The sequence below is a fragment of the Trichosurus vulpecula genome, chromosome 6, assembly GCF_011100635.1.
Source record: "Trichosurus vulpecula isolate mTriVul1 chromosome 6, mTriVul1.pri, whole genome shotgun sequence".
NCBI lineage: Eukaryota > Metazoa > Chordata > Mammalia > Diprotodontia > Phalangeridae > Trichosurus > Trichosurus vulpecula.
Window position 1 is genome coordinate 37,680,700 of NC_050578.1, and position 25,322 is coordinate 37,706,021.

Here is a 25,322-nt window from a genome sequence, read left to right on the forward strand (position 1 = left end):
GCCCCACACCCTTTTGCTAAGTAGGTGCTAAGCCCCAGGGCTCTGAGAAGGGCATATATTATCTGAGGTTATAGTTTTGTTTTGGGGCTCTCACTCATAGGAAGAATGTTCTGTGATTTGACCAGACAAGATTCTGGGTAGCTGTTAAGGAGCCCCTGTCTTTGAAAACCCAGATATTGGTGCTTCTCTCTCTCTGGTAACTAGATGTGTTATGGTCAGATGAAAATCTGTCTGTTGACCTGTTTATATTGTCTCTGTTTGTAATTTCTGTTTGTTTTTGCTCTGAAGTTCAGGGTCCTGACTTTTTCCCCCAAACTAAGTGAATGATTTACATAAGTTTAATTAAAGTGAGATTGTTAACCTCTTAAAGTTGTTTTCCTTAGAAAAGAAAATCAAAAACCCATGCTAGCAACCCTCCTGTGTGCTCCTGTTGTTGGTCTTTCACCACCACAGCAGCTGCTAGCAACATTGTTGTTTCATGGGGTTCACCTGCATGAATACCTTCTCAACATGTAGTCCTTTTTTGCTTGTCATCAGCAAATTGGGGAACTAAAGAGTGAGAAAACTGCAGTGACTTGGGAAATTACTGGGGGGCCCCTGCCTTTATAACACCCCGGAAAACAAAACCCAACAAAATTCACTGTGCATCAGTGTAGAAACAAAGACAGATCAACAAGTGCAAAGGTGAATGTAAGATTTTCCCGGTGTCCTTTGGAAGTGTACTCCCTTCCTGGACCCATGGCTAATAGTGACACTCGGGCTCTCACCACTCAGGTGAAACTAGCTTTACCAGGGGTAGGTAGACACCCACCACCCCTCTAGCTAGTCTCAACTCTTCTGGTTGCACAGCAGCTGGTGATGGTTACAAAGGCCCTCCAGGCTGTGTTGCCAGTACCAGAAGCTCAGGCACAAATAGTTGAAGCAGAACTGATCTTGACAGAAGAACAAACCTGGCTGAACACTGCATGTAGGGCTCAATCTGACCTTTCTTGGTGAAGTTGGTAGTTTCAAACTCCACAAACTAGTGCTGACTGCCTTCAGATAACTGCATGTATTGTTAAAAGTCAGCCCACCAGACCCAATAGGATACTTGTATTCATCCATGTTGATACCAGCATACACTACTCCTTGAAAAATATCATTTACAATCACAGTCAGGGCCTCTGTATTGAGCATCCCATGCAACACCCCAACAAAGACTGTTTTGCTGGGATCCAGCCTTTTTGATGGACTCTGAACAAACTTGCTATCAGTCAAGACCCAGGAGATAACCAAAACCTCATTACAATACATCCTGTGGCTGGACATTTTGAAGTTAATAGTCACTCAGGTCATCTGGGCCTAGTGGATCTTGGGAACAAGCTTGGAGTTGTACCTGCACAGACTTCTTGTAATGGCAAGTAAACTGGGACTTTTCATTGTCTTTTGTTTTGGAGTGCTTCTCAGCACTAAGGCAATCAAGTGCTTTTGGGTCTTGCCTTTGTTTGAATTACTGATTGTTTGAGTTATTGATCAGAAACAATATATGTGATATGGTGCTAGTGATGGAAGAATTTTCCCACACCCTTTTGCTAAGTAGATGCTAAGCCTCACGCCTATACCCTTTTGCTAAGTAAGTGCCAGGACACTAAACAGGGTATGTATGCTCTGAGGTTAGCATTTGGCTTTTGGGGCTTATTCATTGGAACAGTGTTCTTGTGTAGACTCTGGGTAGCTGTTAAGGAGCCCCTTGGCTTTGAAAAACCCAGATGTTGGTGCGTCTCTCTCTGGTAACTATGTATGTAATGTCTTGATCAGACAGCTAGAAGCCTGTCTATTGATTTGTATTTATCTTGCCCTGTTCATAATTTCTGCTTATAATTTTTGTTTGTATTCCCTCTGAAGTCCAGGGTGCTGGCTTTTCTGCCTGAACTAAGTGATCGGTATATGTATGTTTAAGTAAAGCAAGATTGTTAACCCCTTAAAGTTGTTTCCTTAGAAAAGCAAATCAAAGAGCCTGTGGTAACAGCCCTCCTGTATGCTTGTGTTATTGGTCTTACATCCCCACTGCAACTGCTAGCAACATTTTTGTTACATTTCTCCAGCTCCAGCTCAAACACCAAGTACACATACACTTTAGGCATATTACTTTTGGGAGCACTGTGCGGACAGCTGTTTGCCATCCTTATTGGGCCATTCCACACTCAAAGAGCCTATTAGATGGAAGGTATTAATCAATCCAACTTCCATGATGTCTCCAGGAACTCCTTGTAGAAATACCTTACAGCTATAGATAGGGTTCTTGTAGTTTTGAGAAGGAAACTGATCACTCCAGGTACAAGTGGCTTCATTCATAGTTGCAGCTTGTCTGTGGAGTCTGGTCTGCTTCCCAATACTAAAAGGATTCTCTGGAACTTCTAACAAGTCCTAAAAAGGCCACACCAATGCTCTAGGCCATCTCTTTGATGCATTAGTAGGAGAAGGAGTTACTGCAGCTAGAGTGGCCTTGTCTTTGTCCTACCAGGACCCAACCCCTATCTTTAAAGGGTGTCTGGAACCAGCCCCGAGGGTCAGGAAGGGCAGAGGAGGAGAGATGTGAAGGCTGGAAATTAAACTGGAGATCAGACCAAAGTCTGATCCACAGTTGAACCCACTTGTGTCTGAATCAGAGGAGCTACTAGAATAAGAATCCAGGACAGGATAGGCATCCAGGCAGGATCCTCTCAGAGACAGTATAGGAAACTTTTCCACAATTCGGAGTTAGGAGTGTCCAGGGGAAAGAAGTCCTAAAGGAGTTTTCCCTAGCACATTGCCCAGTGGGTTATTGAGCATGCCCAGTACCAATTATGGGCTGCTCTCTTCTGCAGCGTCAGAGTCCTTTGCCCTCTATGGTCTGTCTTACCCTGTCAAGTTTAGGGACCACAGGTCAGGCACAGGTCTTTTGCATCCAGGAGGCCCCGGGAAGATTCTTACACAGAAGCAGGGAATGCATACTGCTTGTAACTGTTCCTTCGGAGTCTGGGAAGTCAATGAGAATGCGATGACCCAGCCCAGGCCCATAGTGCATGGCCTGGATGGGCACATTCAGCTGCACTGGCACAGGCCACCTCAGAGGTACTATTTTGCAACCAGGTTATTGCTTGACTTTTAACTTTATGTTAAAGTTGGACTTTGCTCCCAGAGTCAAAAGGATGCTTTCCCAAACTTCAGGGTTTTTTGTTTTGTTTTGGGTTCTTTGTTTTTGTTTTTTCATTGGTATTTTCAAAGGTAGTTCTAGAATCTGGAAGTTTTCCATGTTTCCATGCCGGTTTGATTCAAAGATAGGTATAATCACTGCTCTCTTGGCATCTGTTCTGGTCTTTGCTTAGGAAGGGATCACCTTGTTTCTTTGCAGCCAGAAGTGCTAGGGATCCTCATTGCTCTGGAATTGAAACCAGGGACCCTGCTTCCTTGTGAAAGACCAAAAACCACACTCTTCTCTGTCCTGGAACTGTGACCAGAGTCCCTAACCTGCTGTCACTTGCACTAGTGTTTGTCTTTGCCATGGAATTACAACCTAGAACTGCCTATGGGCAATGCAATGTCCTGTGCCCATTGCCAGCAAAGGGCTTCTGTAATTTTTTTCTGACCAGTTTTCCATTTTTCTTACCATCAATGTGCTGAGGGCTCCCGAATCTGCTGCTGTAACATTTGCTTCCAAAACCTGCTGCTGATGTTGCTGTTGGGATCTACACCAATCCCCGTACCTGCGTTACTGTCCTTTCCTGCTGATGTCCTAATTTGTTTTGGACTGGAAATAATGTTTCACCCTGAACTTGTGTTGCCTCTGTTTCTGTTGTCGATTTAAGGAATTAATTTAAAGTTGTTAGGAGAATTCATCTCAGTTCCTGTCTCTACTTGGCCATCTTGACTCCACCCTGGGATATTTATTTTTTCATTTGAAGCAATACCATAGTCCATTAAAATCCAACATCAATGATGTAGCATGGGAAAACATCAATCAATATTCTCTAACACTACACCATCAAAGAAAAAAAACTCTAGTAGGACTACCTATCAGGAAAATTGGAATAGGAGAAGGGAATATGTATATATTAAATACCAACTATTTGCCAGGCACTGTGTTAAAATATTAACAAGTATTTTCTTATTTGATAATAACAATAACTATGCAAAGTAGATTTTATTGTTATTTGTATTTTACATATCAGGAACCTGAAACTGCCAGAGGTTAAATGACTTGTCCAAGGTCACCCAAGTAGTCTCTGAAATTCTACTTTGAAATCAGGTCTTCCTGCCCAGCATTCTCTCCATTGTGCCAATAAGCTGTCACTTAGCGGTCATATTACAAGTGATGTTGTCAGGAGTATTTAGCTTATCTGCCCTTTGCTAATCTGGAAGTTCCGTGGAAATGCCAATAGCAATCTATTCCTTTTCTTATTATTAAAATAGTAGCAGTTCAGTGTAACAGACAGACAGCCACAGAGATAATTAGACTCGGGTTCAAGCTGACTATCTAAGGCTGATTTTCCAGGTGACCTAGACAAGTTAACTAAGTTATCTGGATTGTAGGCACAGTTAGTATCTCTTTCTTTCAGGGAACATGTTTTATAAAAAAAATGGATAACTTTTGTAACCATGTTTCTATTCCAAAAGAGGTGATAATAGGTTTTAAGAGACTTAAAGCAAAATAAAACAAGAAAATCCCTTACTTGCAGAATAGGAGACATCTTTATTGGGTATCAGAGGAAATACGTTTTCATAAAAGAAGCAATCTTAAGAAAAAAGCAATCCACAATGATCCTGTGGATTGACATAGCCTACAAATCATTACAACTTCCTTTTTCCTCCTACCCTAATAAAGAAAAACCTCATTAAAACTCAAAACTTTAGTTTGATGTGAATAAGCTCAGTTTCACACCTGAAATATGTTGCAGTTTTACTTTATGTAAAATGATTTTTCAACATCTATTTTTAAATTTTAAATTGTTTGCATTTTGTTTAAAGAAATTTAGTGAATGCAGCCTTCCGGGGGGGGGTGGGGGTGGAGGGAAAACAAAACAAAAACATCAGTTTTCTTTTATTCTTCTACTTGGAAAGTTTGCATTTCACACATGCCCTTCAGATGTTCCCAGATTGCTTAAAATTATTTCCTTTACACACATATGTATATGCACATATACATATATATTTATACCATATACTGAATAGTACAATAATGATTATTGATTTATGAACACATATATGTGTACATATGTATATGCAAGTATATATGCATATATGTATACATGTAATATTTAAGTCTTCCTTCAGTGACTAGGGCTAAGAATCGTAGGTCAAACTTAGAGGTGAAGGGTATCTTAGGGATAACCTAATCCAGTTCCATATATTTTTTTCAAAGATGGGGAAACAAAGGTGATATAAAATGCCTTGTCCAAAACCACATAGTCCAACAACAGTGATTTATTACACAATTCCAAAGTGGCAGGTACTATGCTAAGTTCCAGAAATACCCATAAAAGGGGGAGAGGGGAGCTTTCACATTGTAATGGGAGAGGCAACATGCAGACAACTACATACAATGAAGACAGATGCAAAATGATGTGAAATATCTCAGCATTAGAAATAAGAGAGATAAGGAAAGGCTTCTTGCAAAAGATGGTGTTTTAGGTGAGAATTGGGAGAAGCCGGGCCCGGGAGATGAGGAGGAAAGCATAACAAACATGGGGGACAGTCAGTGAAATTCTAATTAGAAGATGGAGCGTCATGAATAAGAAACAGCAAGACAGCCATTGTCACTGGGTCTTAGCACAGGTGGAGGAGAATATGTTGTAAGAAATTTGGAAAGGTAGAAAGGCGTCATGTTATGAAGGTGTTTAAAAGTCTACTGGGGATTTTATATTTGATCCTAGAAATAATAGGAAGCCACAAGAGTTTACCGAGTAGGGGATCTCATGGTCAGACATATTCTTTAGGAGGATCATTTTGACAGCTGAGTGGTAGATACACAGAAGTAGGGAGACACTAGAGGCAAGGAACAGTCAACATGTGAACAAATGAGGACCTGTACCAGGATCATGGCAATGGCAGAAGAAAGAAGGGGATATCATACAGGGGAGATATCTCTTTTTATTTAATATTTTATATTTCCCAATTTCATGTAAAAACTATTTTTAACATTCTTTTAAAAAAATGAGCTCTAAATTCTCCCCTCCCTGTCTCTCCACACCCTTCCCTAAGATGATATAATGACAAGCAAAGTGGGACTTTTTGCTGTCTCTTTCTTTTGGAGTGCTTCTCAGCACTAAGGCCACGAATTGCCCTTCATTGAGTCTTGCCTTTGTTTGAATCGAGTCTTTGACTGAATCAAGAGTCATTGATTGGAAACAGTATGTATACTCTGAGGTTAGCATTTTGCTTTGGGGGCTCACTCATTGGAAGTGTTTGTGTGATTTGGCCAGATGAAACTCTGCATGGCCATTAAGGAGCCCCCCACCCCAGCTTTGAAAACCCAGATGTTGGTGCTTCTCTGTTTGGTAACTATGTATGTATTGCTATGGTCAGACAGTTAGAAGTGTGTCTGTTGATCTATGTTATTTTCTCTATTTGTAAGTTTTGTTTGTATTTTCTCTGAAGTTCTGGATGCTGATTTTTCCTCCTGAACTAAGTGAATGATATATGTATGTTTAATAAAAGTCAGATTGTCGACCCCTTCAAGTTGCTTTCCTTTAGAAAGCCAGGTGAAAAAGCTTGTTCTAGCAGCCCTACTATGTGCTGGTGTTATTGCGTTTATACTTGCACAGTAGCTGCAAGTAACATTTTTGTTACAGATGACAAGGAATTTCATAATGTTTACACATGTGCAATCATGCAAAATATATGTCCATATTAGTCACATTGTGAAAGAAATTACAGACAATCCCCCCAAAAAATAAAGTGAAAAATAGTATACTTTGATCCATATTCAAAATTCATCAGTTCTTTCTCTGGAGATTAATAGTATTTTTCATCATGAGCCCTTTGGAATTTTATTAGATATTTTATTTTTGAGAAAAACTAAGTTGATGATTGTCACTTCACTTTACATCAGTCCATGTAAGTTTTTCCAGGTTTTCCTGAAATCACCTTGTTCATTTCTTGCAGCACAATAGTACTGTAATGGAATTTACAATCATATACCATAATTTATTCAGTGTCCCAATTTTCTCACATCCACTCTCACATTTATCATTTTTCTTTTCTGTCATGTTAGCCAATTTGACAAGCATAAGGTTGTACCTCAAAGTTATTTTAATTTGCATTTCTCTGGACAATAGTGATTTACAGCACTTGTTCATATGATTATAGATAGCTTTTATTCACCTGAAAACTGCCTGTTAACATTATTTAATCATTTATCAATTGGGGAATGACTTCTCTTTTTATAAATTTTACTCAGTTATCTATTTATTAGAAATGAACCCTTTATCAGAGACACTTGCTGTAATTTTTTCCCCTGATTTTTCTTCTTTCCTTTTAATGTTGGCTGCATGGGTGTTGTTTGTCTGAAAATATTTTAATTTAATATATCAAAAATATCAAAAATGTTTTAATGCTTTCTGTCTCCTATTTGGTCAAAAATGTTCCCTTATCCACAGTTCTGAAGGGGAATTATTCCATGTTCTTCTAATTTGCCCATGGCATCACTCTTTACGTCTAAATCATGTTCCTATTTTGATCTTATCTTGTTATATGGTGTGGCATATTGGTCTATACTCAGATCCTTTAATTTTCAGGATTTCCATTTCGGTATTTATTTGGGGATTTTAAATTTGTTTTTTCCCCATAGTTTTAGTTGTTGTTAGTTGCATAACTAATTGATCTGCTCTTTCTTTATTTTGTTCACGTAAGGATTCAGATAAGTATGCACACATGCACATGTACACACACACACTCACATAATTTTCCCCTAAGTATGGCTTTGGCTGCATCTCATAAAGTTTGTTGTCTCATCTTATTGTTATCATTCTCTTTAATGAAATTATTCATTGTTTCTATGATGTTTTTCAAAATTTTTGCATCAGTATTCATTATGGAAATTGGTCTATAGTTTCCTTTCTCTGTTTTTGCTGTTGCTGGTTTAGATATAATCACCATATTTGTGTTGTTAAACGAACTTGGTAGTACTCTTTCTTTGTCTATTTTCCAAATAATTTAGATGATATTGGAATTATTTGTTCTTTAAATGTTTGTTAGAATTCACTTATGCATCCATCTGATCCTGGGGATTTTTTCTTAGGGATTTCATTGATGGCTTTTTCTATTTTTTTTTTCTAACATGGGGTTATTCAAGTATTCTATAGGGTTTTTTAAGTATTCTATTTCAACTTCTGTTAATCTGGACAATTTATATTTTTTTGTAAATATTCATCCATTGCACTTAGAGTGTTTAGATTTATTTGCATATAATTGGAAAATAGATCCTTATAATTGCTTTAATTTCCTCTTCATTGGTGGTGAATTCACCCTTTTAATTTTAGATTGTGTTGATTTGCTATTCTATCTTTTGAAAAATCAAATTAACCAATGATATATCAATTTTATTTTTTGTCATAAAACCAATTCCTACTTTTATTTATTATTTTAATGGTTTGCTTGCTTTCAATTTTGTTAATCTCTTCTTTGATTTTTAGTATCTCCGATTTGGTGTATAATTGGGGCTTTTTAGTTTGTTCTTTTTCTAGTTTTTTTTTTTCCTAGTTGCATGCTCCAAGTCATTGATATGTTCTTTCTCTTTTTTACTGACAAGCTTTCAAGCATATAAAGTTCTCCCTAAGTACTTCTTTGGCTACATCCCATAAATTTCTATATATTGAATTTGGGATTGTCTCATTGTTGCCATTCTCTTTACGAAACTATTGAATTTTCCTATGATTTGTTCTTTGATTCACTCATTCTTTAGGAATAGATTAGTTTTCATTTTTTTTAATCCATCTTTCCCTGGCTTTTAATTAAATGTAATCTTATTGCATTATGATGTAAAAAAGCTACATCTAATATTTTGGGGTTGTTTCTGCATTGGTGATGTCTTTATGCCCTAATACATGCTCAATTTTTGTGCAGGTGCCTTGTACTACTGAATAAAAGGGATATTTCTTCCTATTCTTCTTTAATTTTCTCTAGAGTTCTAATACATCTAACTATTCTAAAATACTATTCACATACTTAATTTTTTTCTTGTTTATTTTTTTGGTCTAAATTTATCTATTTCTGAAAGGTGAAGCATGAGGTCCTCCATTAGTGTAGTTTTCTAACTATTTTGTCCTTTAACATATTTAAATTCTTTAAAAATTTGGATACTATACTATCTGGTGCAAATATGTTGATTATTAATATTACTTCATTGTCTATGGTACTTTTTAGCTAAGTGTAGTTTCCCTGCTTACTTCTTTTAATTAGATCTATTTTTTTTTCTTTGCTTTGTCTAGTATCATGATGGCTGCTATTGCTTTTGTTTTTTCTGTCTTGGGACATTTTTCTTTTTTCGTTTGGTTGGTTGTTCTTTTTTTATCAAGCATAATAGATTCTGCTCTAACCCCTGACCTTTCTGCCTCAATTGTCTTTCTTTTATACAACGTATTGTAAGATTCTGATTTTTAATTTACTATGCTATTCAATTCTGAGTTAATTTCAGTAACAACTGTGCATTTTCCTCTACCATATTTTTCCCATGTTGCGCTCGCTCTCTCTCTCCCCCACTCTTACCTTTCCCTGCTCTTTCTCTGCTTCTTACAGATCTTTTGCTTTTGACCACCACCTCCCCAACCAGCCCTCCTTTCTAACAGTTTGCACCTTTCGCTTATTCACCTCTGCTCCAGCTTCCCTATAGGGTAAGGCAGATTTCTATACTCAACTGGGTGTATGTTGTTCCCTCTTTGAATCAATTCAAATGACAGTAAAATTCAAGTCTTGCTAGCCACTCCCCACCAAACATTATCCTCCAATCTAAAAGCATTTTCTTCCTTCTTTTATGTGAGATGATTTATCCCATTCTACTCTCCCAGTACGTTCTTCACTCATCTTCATTTTATTTTTTAGATATCATCCCTTCATTTTCAACTCATCCCTGTGCCCTCTGTCTAAATATACTCCTTCTCACAGCCCTAATAATGAGAAGGTTCTTATAAGTTACAAGTATCATCTTCACATGTAGGAATGTAAACAGTTTAACTTTATTAAGGCCCTTATTATTTCCCTTTCCTGCTGACCTTTTTATGCTTCTCTTGAGTCTTGTATTTGAAAGTTACATTTTCTATTTAGCTCTGGTCTTTTCTTTAAGAATGCTTGGAAGTACTGGATTTCATTGAATTTCCATTTTTTTTCTTATGAATGATTATACATAGTTTTCCTGCGTAGATAATTCTTGGTTGTAATACTAGGTCCTTTGTCTCTGGAATATCCTATTCCAAGACCTCCAATCTTTTAATGTAGAAGCTGCTAGATCTTGTTATCCTGATTGTGGCTCTACAATACTTGATTTTTTTTTCTGGAAGCTTGCAATATTTTCTCCTTGACCTAGGAGCTCTGGAATCTGGCTATAATATTCCTGAGGGTTTTCATTTTGGGATCTCTGAAAGGAGGGTCTTTGTGGATTCTTTTAATGTCCGTTTTACCAACCGGTTCTACAATATCATAGTAGTTTTCTTCAATAATTTCTTGAAAGATAATTTCTAGGCTCTTTTTTTCTAATCATGGATTTCAGGCAATCCAATAATTTGAAAAATATCTCTCCTGAATCTATTCTCTAGGTCAGTTGTTTTTCCAATGAGCTCTTTCCATTTTCTTCTATTTTTTTCATCTTTTTAATTTTGTTTTATTGTTTCTGGTTTTCTCATGAAGCCATTATGTTCCATTTCCTTAATTCTAATTCTAATTAGAAGAAATTCTATTATCTCCTTTTCAATTTGGTCAATTTTACTTTTTTCAGGAGGTGTCTTTTTTTTTCTTCAGTGAATTTCTGTGCCTCTTTTTCCGTTTGGCATGCTTTGTTTTTAAGGTGTTATTTTTGTCAATTTTTTGTGTCTCCTTTACTAAGCTTTTCACTCATTTTTCATGATTTACATTCATCACTCTTAGTTCTCTTCTTAATTTTTCCTCTACCTCTCCTACTTGATTTTCACAATCCTTTTTGAATGCTTCTATTGCATGAGATCAATTTATTTTTTTATGAAGGCTTTGGGTGTAGGAGCTTGGACTTTGTTTTCTTCTTCTGAATGTGTGTTTTGAACTTCCATGTCACCATAGTAACTTTCTATGATCAGAATTATTTTTCTGCTGTTTGCTTATTTTCTAAGGCTACTTCTTGATTTTTTGTTCTTTGTTAAAATAGAGCTCTGCTTCCAGGGTTGGGGGCAAACTGTCCCAAGCCTCGGGGCTTTTGAGAGTTCTTTTCAGTTTATTTCTAGAAACCTGTAAGTTTTCAGTTTTTCCAAGGTCGTATATCTAAGGAGAGGTGTATTTGCTACTCTCCTGGCCTGTACTATGGTCTATGAGAAACCACAAGCACTCTTTTCTGCCTTAGATCTTGGATGAGGGTCCCTGCTTAATTATAGCTGCAAGCTCTGGTGTCCTAGTTTTCCTCCTTGCCCTGAGACTGCCGCCCAGGACTGGGACTCAAATTTGAGTATGGGAAAAGCAACAAAATCCTGCCCCCTGTGATAGCAAAGAGACCCCTGTAATCATTTTCTGACTAGTTATTTGATCCCCTTACTTTCTCTGGGCCAAGAGCTCTGGAAACAGCTGCTGCCACTGGTGATTCAATGGCTCCCAAGGACTGCTCCCATTTCACTTTTTCTGTGCTATTGCAGCCAGTGCTACACTCTCACCCAGGTGTGGCAGCCCTTTCCTGCTTACCTTCTAATTATTGCATTCTACCCAGAAACTGTGTTCACAATCCCTGCCTCCCTGAGGTCACTGAATGTATTGTACTAGTGGTCTTCCTCACCGTGTGACTATGTCCCAGGTCTGTGAACCATATCTCCCTTTTGAGCAATGCAACGGTATTCTGCTCCCAGTACCAACAAAGTATCCCTTGTAATATCCTTCTGACCAAATGTCTAGCCTCCACACTATTCGTGGGCTGAGAACACTGGGAGTCACTAATACTAATTCAGTTGCTGTGAAGGCCTAAACTGGCTTGCTGTGGTGGAGCCTTCTTTTGGCAGCTGCAGCGGTATGATGCCACACTGTTGGCTTACACTGAGTGGGAGGCCTCACTGCTGGCTTGCTGGGCCATGGGTACTTGTTACTGCCTTGTTCTGGGCTTGGCCTGCTACTGGTTTACTCAGGTCACTGGGATTCTTCTCCATTTTTACCTCAACGAAACAGATCTTTCTTGTTCTTTTCCTATTTCCTGTTGTTTTGGGCTGGAAAATTGTTTTATCCTATCCTTTTTTATTTTTGGTTTTGTCACTCTAAAATTCATTTTGAGGCATCATTTTAATATTTTGGGTAGAAAATTAAGGAGAGCTCAAACAAGTTTCATTTTCACTCTGCCATCTTGCCTCTGCAACTCTCCAGGAGGGATATTTCAAAGACAGAATAAGCAGCCCCTGGCAGCAGATTTGATACAGACCTATAAGAGAATGAACCATTGAGGATCAGCCCTAGATTGAAAGCCTGAGTGACTGGATAGGATGCCCTTAAAAATAATAGATACATTAGGAAGGAGAGAAGGTTTTGAGTTCAAGATATCTCCAGTTCATGTAGTCCAACATATCCAATAGGCTATTGGAAATGTGAGAATTAAGGTCAAGGGAAAGGTTATCTATACCTAGATAAATAGATCATCAGATAGTTTGCATATTTAAAATATATATATCTGTAATTAAAGCAATGTCTTAAACTCCAAATATATCCTTTTTACACTATTTTGATTATAATACCAGTCTAAAAATTATTCTCAGAGCAAGCTGTTAAATAGTAAGTTCAATTCAAGAAGGATTAATTGTCCAATATGTCTGATCACCATACATAGACATTTTCTGCCCTCAAGGAGCATCTGTTCTATTGGGACATAAAACATCTAATAAGGTAAATAAATTACAGGTTATTTCAAGACAGTGTGAGAGCTCTCACTACAATACTAGGAGGATTAGGAAAGACTTTGAACAGAAGCTGGCATGTGAGTTAAGTCCTTGAAGAAGCTATGACTTCAGATAGTCAGATACTAGTAATGACTGCTTTCCAGGAATGGATGAAACTTGTTAAAAAGGAAAGAATCCAGGGGTAGAATGTCAAGGTCAATGAGCACCAATTAGCACAATTCAGATAGCGTTCCAAGAGTAGTGATAGGAATTATATCTGGAGAGATAGGATGAGGCCCAACTATGAGGGATGTCAAATAACAAGCGAGAGCACTTTGTATTAATTTTAGATCTGAAAGGAAGCCAATGAAAATTGTTGCATAGAGATATGCTGTGGTCAGAACTGTGACTTCAAAATATTTTGGCAGCTGTTTCAAAGATAGATTGAAGAAAAGAAGGCTTTGAAGTAAGACAGTAAATTAGAAGAATATTGCAATGTTCCATTCCATGACCTCAATTAGAAAGGAATATTTTTTTCATTTCCAGAATTACTAAGGATAACAAACCTGTCCATTGAACCGAACTATCTAAAATCATCTCCTTTCTTTTGAAGTCATAGGTGTAGATATCAAGTAGAGTGTTTCTTTGCTTCAAAGTACTTTGGCATAAGAGAAAGGCTGAATAGGTTGTAATTGAGGGCCTTTTGTGCTCCTGGCCAATAGGTGCTCTGTTGTACTGTCCTGATGTGATGGCAGCTTTGGTGAAATAAATAAAAATGAAGACTTCATTAAGTAAAGAGTGAAATTTAACTTGTTATTTGAGAGAACAGAATGAACATGGCACTCTACCAGAAAAAAAATGGAGATCTTAGGACTTTCAGATAACATGTAATTTCAGTGCTAAACCCAGATGCCTGGCAGGACAACTTGGCTTTCACTTATCTTTGTAAATGTTTTATAGCTAATTGTCATATGTCCTAGATTTTAAAAAAAAAGTTAAAAACTAACACTTAGAGCATATCACTCAGGTCTTTTATCCTCCAGTTTAAAGTCAAGAATCCAATTAATTTTTTTTTCTCCTAAATTCATTTTTCTGCTTAACCTGTCTCTTTCTGTTGAGGACACCACCATCCTTCAAATATCCAAGTTTGCTACCTTAGAATCATCGTTCACTCATCACTTTCCCTCACATTCAATGAGAGGGAAAAGGATACAGTATTGTTATTGGAATAAGAAACACTTGAGTTCAAATCATTGCTCAAATTCTTAGCTGTGTGAATTTGAGTAATTCACACAAAATTTCTCAGCCTCAGTTTCCTCATCTGTGAAAACAGCATAGTAATGGTATTTACTGTACGCATTACATGAAATAACCTATGTAAAGCACTTGACAAAATCTTAGAAAACTATTTAAATGCTAACTGCCTCACTTCTTACCTATTGTAGTTCCATAAACTTGCTTTGTTTTTTTCACCACCATCCTCATATGACTAGACCCCAATCTAGCCTCATTACCTTCCTGACTCAGATGTCTTCTGTTTCCTCCAAACAGCTTCTGAAGTGATCTTTTTATGGTTCAAATTCAGCCATGTCACTCTCCTACTCAGGAAGCTTTCCTAGCTCTCCATTACCTAGAGTAGTGGTATCAAACTCAAAAAGAAATTTGAGGCCACTAAACAGATATAAGGAAGCCTGCAGGCCATCTGTTGATTTAGTTTTGAAATGTTATTTATTTTTCCTTACATTTTCATTTATTTGGTTAAACATTTCCCAATTACATTTTAATCTAGTTTGAGCTACATTCAGGTATATTGTGAGCTGGATGCTGCCTGCCTGCAATTGACAGCTCTGATCTAGGGAAACAAACAAAAAGTTCTCTACTTGGCACTAGTACTAGACTTAGAATCAGGAAGTCTTGAATTCAAATGTGACCTCTGACATTTATTAGGTGTGCTCCTTAGATAAATCACTTAATATCTACATGCATCAGTTTCCTAATCTGTAAACATGGTGACAATTATAGCACTTCCTTCCCAGGGTTTTTATGAGAAAAAAAAGAAAAAACAAGAAAATATTTATAGCAAAACTGAGAATGCTATATCATGGTATGTTGGTAATCAAAATGGGCTCCTTAGCACTTAGTTCAACAAGTGACCTTGAAGAGTTTGGCCTTTGTTTCCTTTGATTAATTCAGTGGCTTTGATTGAGTCTTACTAGGTGCTAAGCCCCAGGCCCAAACCCCTATTAGGTGTAAAACCTTAGTGGGTATGGATTGGCAACTAAGGTGGGGCCCAAGGTGGGGCTAATTCCAGGGAGGGCCTAGTTTACATGTCTGAGAGAGTAGGGGCTTTTAGACCATGTGGGTTTAAGTCCGCCTCTCTATGACAATTCTAGGTCATGTGGGTGAGTCGCATGTGTGACTCACCCCTGACGCTGAAAAAGATGTAAAAACCAGGGGTTGACTGTCTGTTTCTTGGAGCTCTCTGTCGCAGCAGTGGTGGAGCATGACTCTAGGCCAGCTCTTGTTCTGAGCTCCCGGGCTGAACCTAGATGTTGGTAACTATGAATTGTATTCATGTCATGCCTTTGACACATGGTGCATGGCCAAATACAACTCACTTAACTTTTATTTTATTGTTTTTAACATTCTTTTTTTTAAATTTTGAGTTACAAATTATCTCCCTCCTTGCTACACCTCTCCCACCCACTAAGAAGGCAAGTCACATATCAGTTATACATGTGAGGTCATGTAAAACATATTTCCATTTTAGGCATGTTTAAAAAAATATAAAAAACCAAGAAATATAAACTAAAAAAAATTGTTTCAATTTACACTCAGATCTCTCTCTCCCTCCACCCCCCGCAACCCCCGAACATGAATAGTATTTTTCATCATGGGTGCTTTGGAATTGTCTTGGATCATTGTCTTTGATCAGACTAGCTAAGTCTTCCATAATTGATCATCATTACAATACTGTTATTACTGTGTATAATCTTCTATTGGTTCTGCTCATTCTACTTTGAATCAGTTCACATAACATTTCCTGGGTTTTTTCTGAAGCCATCCTGCCCATCATTTATTTTGAGACAATAGTATCCCATTGCAATTTTATACCATACTTGTTCAGCCCTCCCCTGATTGGTGGACATCTCCTCAATTTCCAATTCTTTGCCACCACAAAAAGGGCTGCTATAAATATCTTTATGCTTAGATATTTTCTCCCATTAAAAAAAAATCCATTTGGGATATAGACAGTATTGCTGGATCAAAGGGTATGCACAGGTAGGTATGCCTTTTAGCTAGAGTTGCATATTGTTTTCCAGAATGGTTGAATCAGTTCACAATTTCACTAACAATGCATTATTGAAATTGTTTTTCCCCATCTCTTTGAGCATTTATTATTTTCCTCACCTTTTAGCCAATCTGATGGTTGTGGTGTAGTACCTCACTGTTGTTTTAATTTGCATTTGTCTAATCAATAGTGAGTTAGAGCATTTATTCATATAACTCTAGAGAGCTTTGATTTCTTTTTCTGAAATCCTCTTGCTCCTATCCTTTGACCATTTCTAACAGAGGAATGACTGTATTCTTATAAATTTGATTCAGTTCTTTATGTTTTTGAGAAATGAGGCCTGTATCTGAGAAACTTGTAACCGCATCACCAGGTACCGTTCCCCACCCCTTTTCTGCTTTTTTTTTCTAATATTGATTGTACTGGTTTTGTTTGTGCAAAAACTTTTGAATTTCATGTAATAAAGTTATATATCTTACTCTGCATAATCTCCTTTATCTTTTTTGTCATAAATTCTTCCCTTAACCCTAATTTGCTTTTTCTGTGCTGTCCTAATTTGCTTTGATATCACCATTTATATCTAAATCATGCACCTATTTTAACTTTATCTTGGTATATGAGATGTTAGTCTATGCTTACTTTCTGCCAAACTGCTCCCCAGTTTTTCCAGTAATTTTTTGTCATATTGTGAGTTCTTGCTCCCAAAGCTTGGATCTTTAGCACGAAGCACTATATTACTGTGGTCATTTACTACTGTATCATGAACCTAATCTGTTCCACTGATCCAACAGTCTATTTCTTAGTCAATATCAGATTGTTTTGATTTTTACAGTTTTATAAGGCAATTTGAAAAGTGGTACTGCTGCTAGGCCTACTTCCTTCACATTTTATTTCATTAATTTCTTTGATATTCTTGACCTTTTCTTCTTCTAGATGAATTTTGTTATTTTTTTCTAGTTCTGTAAAACAATTCTTTGGTAGTTGGATTGTATGGCACTGAATAAGTATGTTAGTTTAGGTAGAATTATAGTTTTTATTTTATTGGCTTGCCTACCCCTGTGTAGTAATCACTTTACTTTTCAATAACATAGCAAACCCTATGAGATGAAAAGTTTAAAGTTAAAAAAATGAATTATTAATTCATAGTGACAGATATATTTCAGTATCAGTAGTTCCCAGCCCCAATGAGGTCACTATCAATAATAATTACATTCTTTTTCTTTAGTTAAAGTACTGAAACATATGAAATTATTTACCCCTTTCCTTTCAAATTGTTCCTGCAGAATGATTATTTGATAATCAAAACCTGAATTGCTGGTAATAGATGAAGCCCATTGATACTTCTATATATCTGTACTTTCATCAATGTAGGTATCCTCTTTGTGCTGAGACAAAGCTTTTAAAACTTTTTTTTATCTTTTCTAATTCCATATTCTCACATTAATCCTGCAGTGAAGATTATTCTCATTGATATTTCTAAATTGTGTAGATAACATGGACTGTGTATTACTTATTATTTCCTATAGGACTGATCCACTTGATTTTCCAGCTTTATCTACCTGATGATAATTGATGATAATTGCAAAATGTGTCATTCTTCCATCACTGTTTATACTGTAGCCTTAGAACAAAGGTTAAAAAATGCAGTATGGTTGTTCAGCTAGCTATCAATTAGAATGAAATCAACCTTCTGTTCTGGAAAGAATAGCAATCTAATGTTCCTGGGACCTTTTATGTTGTAGTCTCATTACAGACTTCATAAACTAAACCATAAACCGCATTTACTGAGCAAACCAAAGATTCAATTTAGCATTATTTTCATAGCTCCTGGGAGGCTCGGAAGCTAATGAGATAGGAACAACCTTTTTGTCAGGAAGGGTGTGATGTTTGCCAGGTACAAACCGCTTACCTCAGGACAAACCTACAACATAAATACCAAAGAGAAATACCAGCTATGACCAGATAATGTGTTTTCTCTCTTAACATATAGGAGCTATTAGGTGAATAGGGGAAGGGAAATGTTCAGAACACAGCAGAGTTGGAAACTATTCTTTTCCTCCATCTTTTCTTTGTCCCTTTCTTCATCATATTTATCTCATAGTATACTTTTTATTCATTTTTGTGCCATACAATTTTTTAATAAAAAAACATTTATTATATGCCTGACACTGTTTTGTATACTACAGAACATAATCTCTGCTTTCAGGAAACTTACATTCTATCAGGAAATAAGGATATTTCTCTAGTTAAATATTTATCTATCTACTTATCATCCATCTATATATAAAGGCATATTTTGGACTGCATGTGTTTATACATATTTATATACATATATTTACTTTCTCATATATGTGTATATATTTGCATACATGCATACATACATACATACATACACTGTTGAGTCTAAGATGCTTGGCACCATACCTTCTCTCACTCTCACAAGTGAGAATTATTGGAAACTGCTCTGATCTGAATTCCCACAATGTGTCAGAAATGGGTTCATTCTTTCAGGAACCTGACAATCTAGAAAAACGATGAACTCCTTTTTCTTGCACTCTTTGGCTAGTTACACCTCAACTTTGGCTACTTTTTCTCTTTTGTTTTAACTCATGTCTAGGTTCTTCCCAAAAGGAGGAAAAGTAACTAATATACAATAAATAGTCCAGGTATGTGTTTATTCCCTTCACCCAAATAAATAAATACATAACCCAAAAGAATCTCACTAGTGTATACTGGAAGAAAATTTAAATAAGCAAACATGTGTCAATAATAACTATTTTCACACTCCCAAAGGAGGTGAAAAAAATTATCAAAATACAAAACATTTTAAAGGCTTACAGAATAAGCATTTCACATTTTATTTAGGTTTCTAGCAAATGAAGCCAAGGCTGGGGCTCATCCTTTGGCTGCCAGTCAACTTTTCCTATTTCTCTGTAGTAGTTGTGATGGACTCCTGAAGTGTGTCATTTGATTCACTTCAGTATCAACTAACCACTCCAGACCTTTCAAGTTTTCTAACTCTCAGGGCTTCTTAAACTTTTTCCACTTGCAACCTCTTTTCACATTTTGGAAGCATCCATAGGCACTTCGGGAATGTGACAGCATGCACAGTGCAAAGTACATATGTTGTGTGTCCAGAACCAAGGCGTCAGTGAAGTTGTGCAATGCAACATGGGCAATTAGTGCCAGACCCATCTCGTATTCATTACATGTTCAATTTTTAATTAATTTTTGGTCATTGCACATTCAGAAACCTTTGACTGTTGCTAAATTTTTCATGACCCCATATGGGGTCGCAACCCACAATTTAAGAAGTGCTGCTCAGAAATAACAAGGCTACTCTAATCCTGGAAAATCTGCTTTCAGATAGATGTTTGTAGGATTGAGAAAAAAAAAAACATAAAGAAGAGATAGCCAGAGGTCCAGGGTCAAGTTCACCTTTCTAATCTTTTCTGCTGTAGGGTAATGAATAGCTACCCTTCCAAAACACCTCAGCAGTAGTCTCAGCATTACATGATGACATCTGGAAGGTTGAATGAAGGATGATGGTGGAGAATCATTCCTTTTTTAAAAAGATTCACTGAGTCACAGGTTCTTTCTACTCAGTAATAAATAAGTGAAATTCTTTATCATCCAAAAAAGTACTGAGCTAGTTACCTAGACATCTAGTCATCTAGAAATACGACAGCGTAATGCATACTCTGTTACATAAGTATAGAAGGGGTACGTATAGTACTCTACCTGTGATTTTGTTAGCAGAGGAAACACCCTCTATCAAAAGAGGTCAGCATCATCTTTTCATTCGATAATTTTAAAGAGTTTATAAAGATGGTGCAAGATTAAGTGACCAATCCAAGATCACACAACTGATTTTTTTTTCAGAGTTGTTTTTAACCCTGGTCTTCCTGGCTTTGAGGAGAGAACTCTGTCCACTATAGCAAGCATGTACAGAACAATTACAAAATAAATAAGAGGTAGTTTAGGGAGAGAGGACACTAGCAGTTGGGGTGGGGGGAAAAGTCTTCATGTAAAAGATGATGTTTGAGCTGAGTCTTGAAAATGTAAAGACATATATAAGTTTGAATTGGGGTGTAAGTACAGATATGGAGAATTTACACGGCAAATTATGGAGAAAAGAGACAAAATGTCATCTTTGAGGAACATTAAGAAGTCCAATTGGGCTGCGGCATATATTGCACAAAATATGAAAAATATACAATGAAATTTGAAAAAAATGTGTAGGGACCAGGTTGTGAAGAAGTTCAGAAGTCAAATATAGAGTCAATACTCAAAAGAGATCAAAGAAATATTTACAGCACCATTTTTTGTGGCAAAGAACTGGAACCAAGTGTATTTCTATCAGTTGGGGAATGGCTCAAGAAATTATGGTTTGTCAGTATGAAAGAGAAGTCTTGATTAGGGGGAAAGTTTGAGATAAACCTTGTAAGAAAGAAATGAGCAAAGCTAGAAGAACAGTTCATATGAAAACAGTATTGGGATGACAATCCTTTGAAAGACTCAGGAACTTTGCTCACTACAATGAACAATCACTATTATAGAGGATTCATGATGATCCACCTCCTGGTAGAGAGGTGATAGTCTCAGAATGCAGAGAGAGAGAGAGAGAGAGAGAGAGAGAGAGAGAGAGACAGAGAGAGACAGAGACAGAGACAGAGACAGAGACAAGACAGAGACAGAGAGAGATGAACAGATATGTGTATAAACACACATATTTTTATATAATGTGCACATATATGCACACAGATACACAGATATATGTGTAAATGTATCTATAAGTATATGTAGTGTGCTATATCAGTTAGCCAAGATTCATGACCTCAGGGATGTCCATGAACATGCCTGTCTGGATGGGAGTCACAAAGTATGAAAAACTCTCTAGGTAGAAGGCAGAGGAACTATATCATTTATTTAAACTCCAGAGGATAAAATCCCAAGACCAATAACTCCTGTTCAATATAGCAGTAATTACATTCCAAAACCAGTAATCCCACCTCAATGTTACAACAAGGAAATTATAACACACTATTATAGCAAGGAACCAAGTCATCCTGTAACCTTCCCCTCTGCTAGGGCCTTCCCTGTAAACACTCATGAATCCTCACTGTCTGCTTGCCTGTGTTCACTCCCTTCCTCAGGTTTCTGGTCTCCACAGTTCCCTGGTTTCCACTCTCTGCTCTGCGCTCTCTGTGCAGCTCCAATGACTCTGAGTTTCTGCTCCTTCTCCTGGGGCTGAATTCTGATTCCTGTAGCTCTCTGCAGATTCTGCTGCTCTCAGGTCTGGGCTGTCTTTATATACAGTCCTAGCTGGCATCTGATCGGCTAGAACTCAGGTCTCTGACTGCCGGAATTCATGATTGACTAGAACTCAGTGCACATACCATTGGCTCTGGACTTAGAAACTCCCCTCAGGGCCCTGAATGCCCCACACCCTAATCAGCTCAGTACCTAGTAAGTAGGGACTTTAGGCCTACTTACAAACAAAGATCTAATCAAGCTTTCCCACTTATCCCCACCTGAGGCCTATTGAACGGATGGGGAAAATCTTTGATCATGTTAATGCTACATATACTTGCATGTAATATTATGTATGCTAATAAGTATATAGACATACATATTTGTAAATGGGCAATAGGGAGACTGTTTTGTTTCACTATACAAGCTTGTTAGGGCATCTTTGTTTTTTTGTTGTTGTTGTGGTTGTTGATGGGGTAGATGAGGTAGAAGGGAGAAAAATGGATCTTTGTGAAAATAAAATAAAATTTAATCCTTAAAGTCAAATGGAGGAGTTTATTTTTGATCCTAGAGGCAGTATATTGCTATTAGAATTTATTGAGTAGAGAAGTAACATGGTCAGAATTGTACTTAAGGAAAGCCACTTTGACAGCTATGTGAAGTATAGATTAGGTTTTCCAGTCATTATACAGCTTTTTGATTTCTAGACTATCTTCAAAAGGATGCCTATGGTAATCTTCTAATATGTGAAGATAGGATGGGGAGGTATTGGGAAGAATGATGTCTATAAATTAAATAATTAACTGCTATCAGCATGTTTTCTAAACTGTAAGAAAACTGTAAGACCAGTGGAATATAACTAAAATTACAGCATGTGAATACTGGAAAAGGAAAATGCCTGCTTGTATAATCTACTTAAAATAGAAGAATAGTAGGGAACATTATGTGTTATATTTCAGAGGACAGTGTGGGATTGAATTATTGCTTCGAAGAAAAAATATTTAGGAGGTCCTGGGCTACATCTGCACGTTTCCTTTCCTGTCATTTCTCAATATTGATTTTATTGCATTTCTCTATTTCAGTGTCAGAAGCATAATGGCATGCATCAGTCAGTTTCACCTTCAAATGATTTCAGTGTTGTTCCTTTCAGTAACAAGAACAGGATATCTAAAATTGTTTTGACTGATACCTTTCCTTCTGTTTTAAGTAATAAATAATAGAATGACCCAGCATACTGTCTTTTTCATTCAATTTTATTCCTTAACTCTGAAAGGTAATTTTAAAACCAGTATGAATTTAAAACTAGAATATTATGTCAGTCTTGTAGATAGCATTTTAACATCATTTGGCCTATAAAAGTTACATTTCCCTACTTAGCAATGTCTCCTGTTCTCTCCAATTGACCATTTATACCTCTTTCTTTGTATATAAATAAAATGAAGTAAATATCTGTTCCGAGAAATGTAAGGGAAGAGGTAAGGCTAATAACCAGATGTTATTAGGAAAAGATTCTATATACAGATCTCAATAAAATCAAATCTCCCAATCCTAATTGCTCTACTAATAAGGTGCCTGAGCTATTATATGGTAGGTAGAGAAGGAACCTGAAATGAAATGAAGCAGATACATGGGAATATCTAAAGACAATAGTGAATCAGTTGTGTTTGTCTCAGGTGTTCCTAATGGACTGATCACTTTTTTTCTGTTTTCTTGCTCTAATGTCATTCCCTGAGGAATATATGTACAGATTACCGAGTCACTAATTTGATCAATGCATGCAATGATTTGCTTTTACATGATTGTCTTCTATAGACGGAGCATTAAAAATCCAGTGACTTTTGCATATTGGAAAGAGTATAACTTTCATCTTTTCATTGATTATTATTTCACTGTATAAATAAAAGCATGGACAGCAACGGAAACACGCACATATACATTATTCATTTAAAAAGCATTCATTAAGCAACATTATGTGAAAAGCACTGTGCTGAGCCCCAGGAATATAAAGAGAAAAATAAAATAATTCTTTATATCAGAAAGCTCATGTTCTATCAAAAGGAGACAATATATTTAGGAGAGTTCAGCTGTGGGGCAGATGGAAAGTCAAGGGGTCCTTACAGAGTAGTAGCAAAACAAATATAATGCCTCTTCTTTAGTGTTAATTTCATTGGAAAAATATCTATTTGTGAAGGACAATTATCGGGACTGCAGCACTAAGAACTTTCTTTTCTAAGTCTTCAGTGCCTTTTGACTTCGAAGGTCACATGTTTGGAAGCATCTTCAAAGGTACTTGCCAGGATTGGGTATCCACAGGATACTCATTGTCTAAGATGGAAGCAGGGACACTGTTCATATAGAGGTGGATTCAGATCTCTCTTCTGACATTCACTAGCTGTGAAAAGTGACTTAACTTCTCTAAGACTGAGTCTTTTCACCTGTAAAATGAAAGGGTTGGTTGAAATAGCACTCTCTGATTTTATGTACTTAGGTATACACACACACACACGCACACACACACACACACACACATACATACCTGCTAATGACTTCTCTATCTTATAGCATCTCCTTGTATTATGCTTTCCCTCTTCCTCATCCTGTCTCCTTGCTTCCCTGATTCCAACAAGCCTCAGCTAATATCCCACTTTTACAAGAAGCCTTTCCCAATCCCTCTTAATTCTAGTGGCTTCCCTTTGTTGAATATTTCTTAAACATCCTGTATGTAGCTTGTTTTTACAAGTTGGTTTGTATGTTGTCCCCCTCCCCTTACGTTATGGGCTTCTCCGAGGGCAGAGATTGCCTTTTGTCTTTCATTTGCATTCTCATAGCTTAACACAGAATCTGGCACCTAGTCAGCATTTAATAGAGTTTTTGACTGACTATATTTATTCTGTTTGTACTTATTCTGTGCATGTGTGTATGTCTATGTCAATCTATCTGTGAAATTGTTGCTCCCCCCATTCTAATATAAACTACTTGAGAATGGGTATTGTTTCATTATTAGCATTTGTATACCCAGTGCCTAACACAATTCCTGGTACACATTAGGTGTTTAATAAATGTTTAGTGGGGCCGTTAGGTGATACAGTGAATAGAATGCTGGGCTTAGAGTCAGGGAGACATGAGTTCAAATAGGGCCTCAGTTAATTACTTGTATGTGACCCTGGGCAAGTCATTTTAACCCTGTTTGCCTCAGTTTCCTCATCTGTAAAATAAGATGGGAAAGGAAATGGAAAACCACTCCCATATCTTCACCACGAAAACCCCAAAAGGGTCCACAAAGAGTTGAACATGACTGAAAATGACTAACCAACAACAATGAATGGTTTTGTTATATGTCTAACAATTAGAACTGGTGCTGGTCCCAAGGAGCTGGAATACTAAACCACCTCTCTTTCCATGAAGGAGTCCCTCTTGGACCCCAATCTAAGAGGATACAATGGATTTGAGTTCAGTCATGGGGAAGTCTGGACTCTGATGAAGGGGATTAGTTAGGCTCTTTTTATCATACCCTTTGGCTCTTTACATTTCCATCTTGTAGTTGTAGGGAAATTTACTGAACATTTAGGTTTGGGAACATGTGTATATGTTAGCCCTAAAAAGGAAGCAGAAAATTATTCAAGATTTAATACAGATGAAATATAGGACAGATATTTCATTTCTACTACGTAAAATTAATGTTTAACACACACAAAACCAAAACATAGGCATTAACAGAAAACCTTAAACAAGAA

General features: G+C 36.9%; 1 pseudogene; it reads right to left on the minus strand.

Annotated features, from left to right (window-relative positions):
• Positions 1 to 828: 828 nt before the first annotated feature.
• LOC118854591 lies at positions 829 to 3,046 on the minus strand (annotated as a pseudogene).
• Positions 3,047 to 25,322: the final 22,276 nt, after the last annotated feature.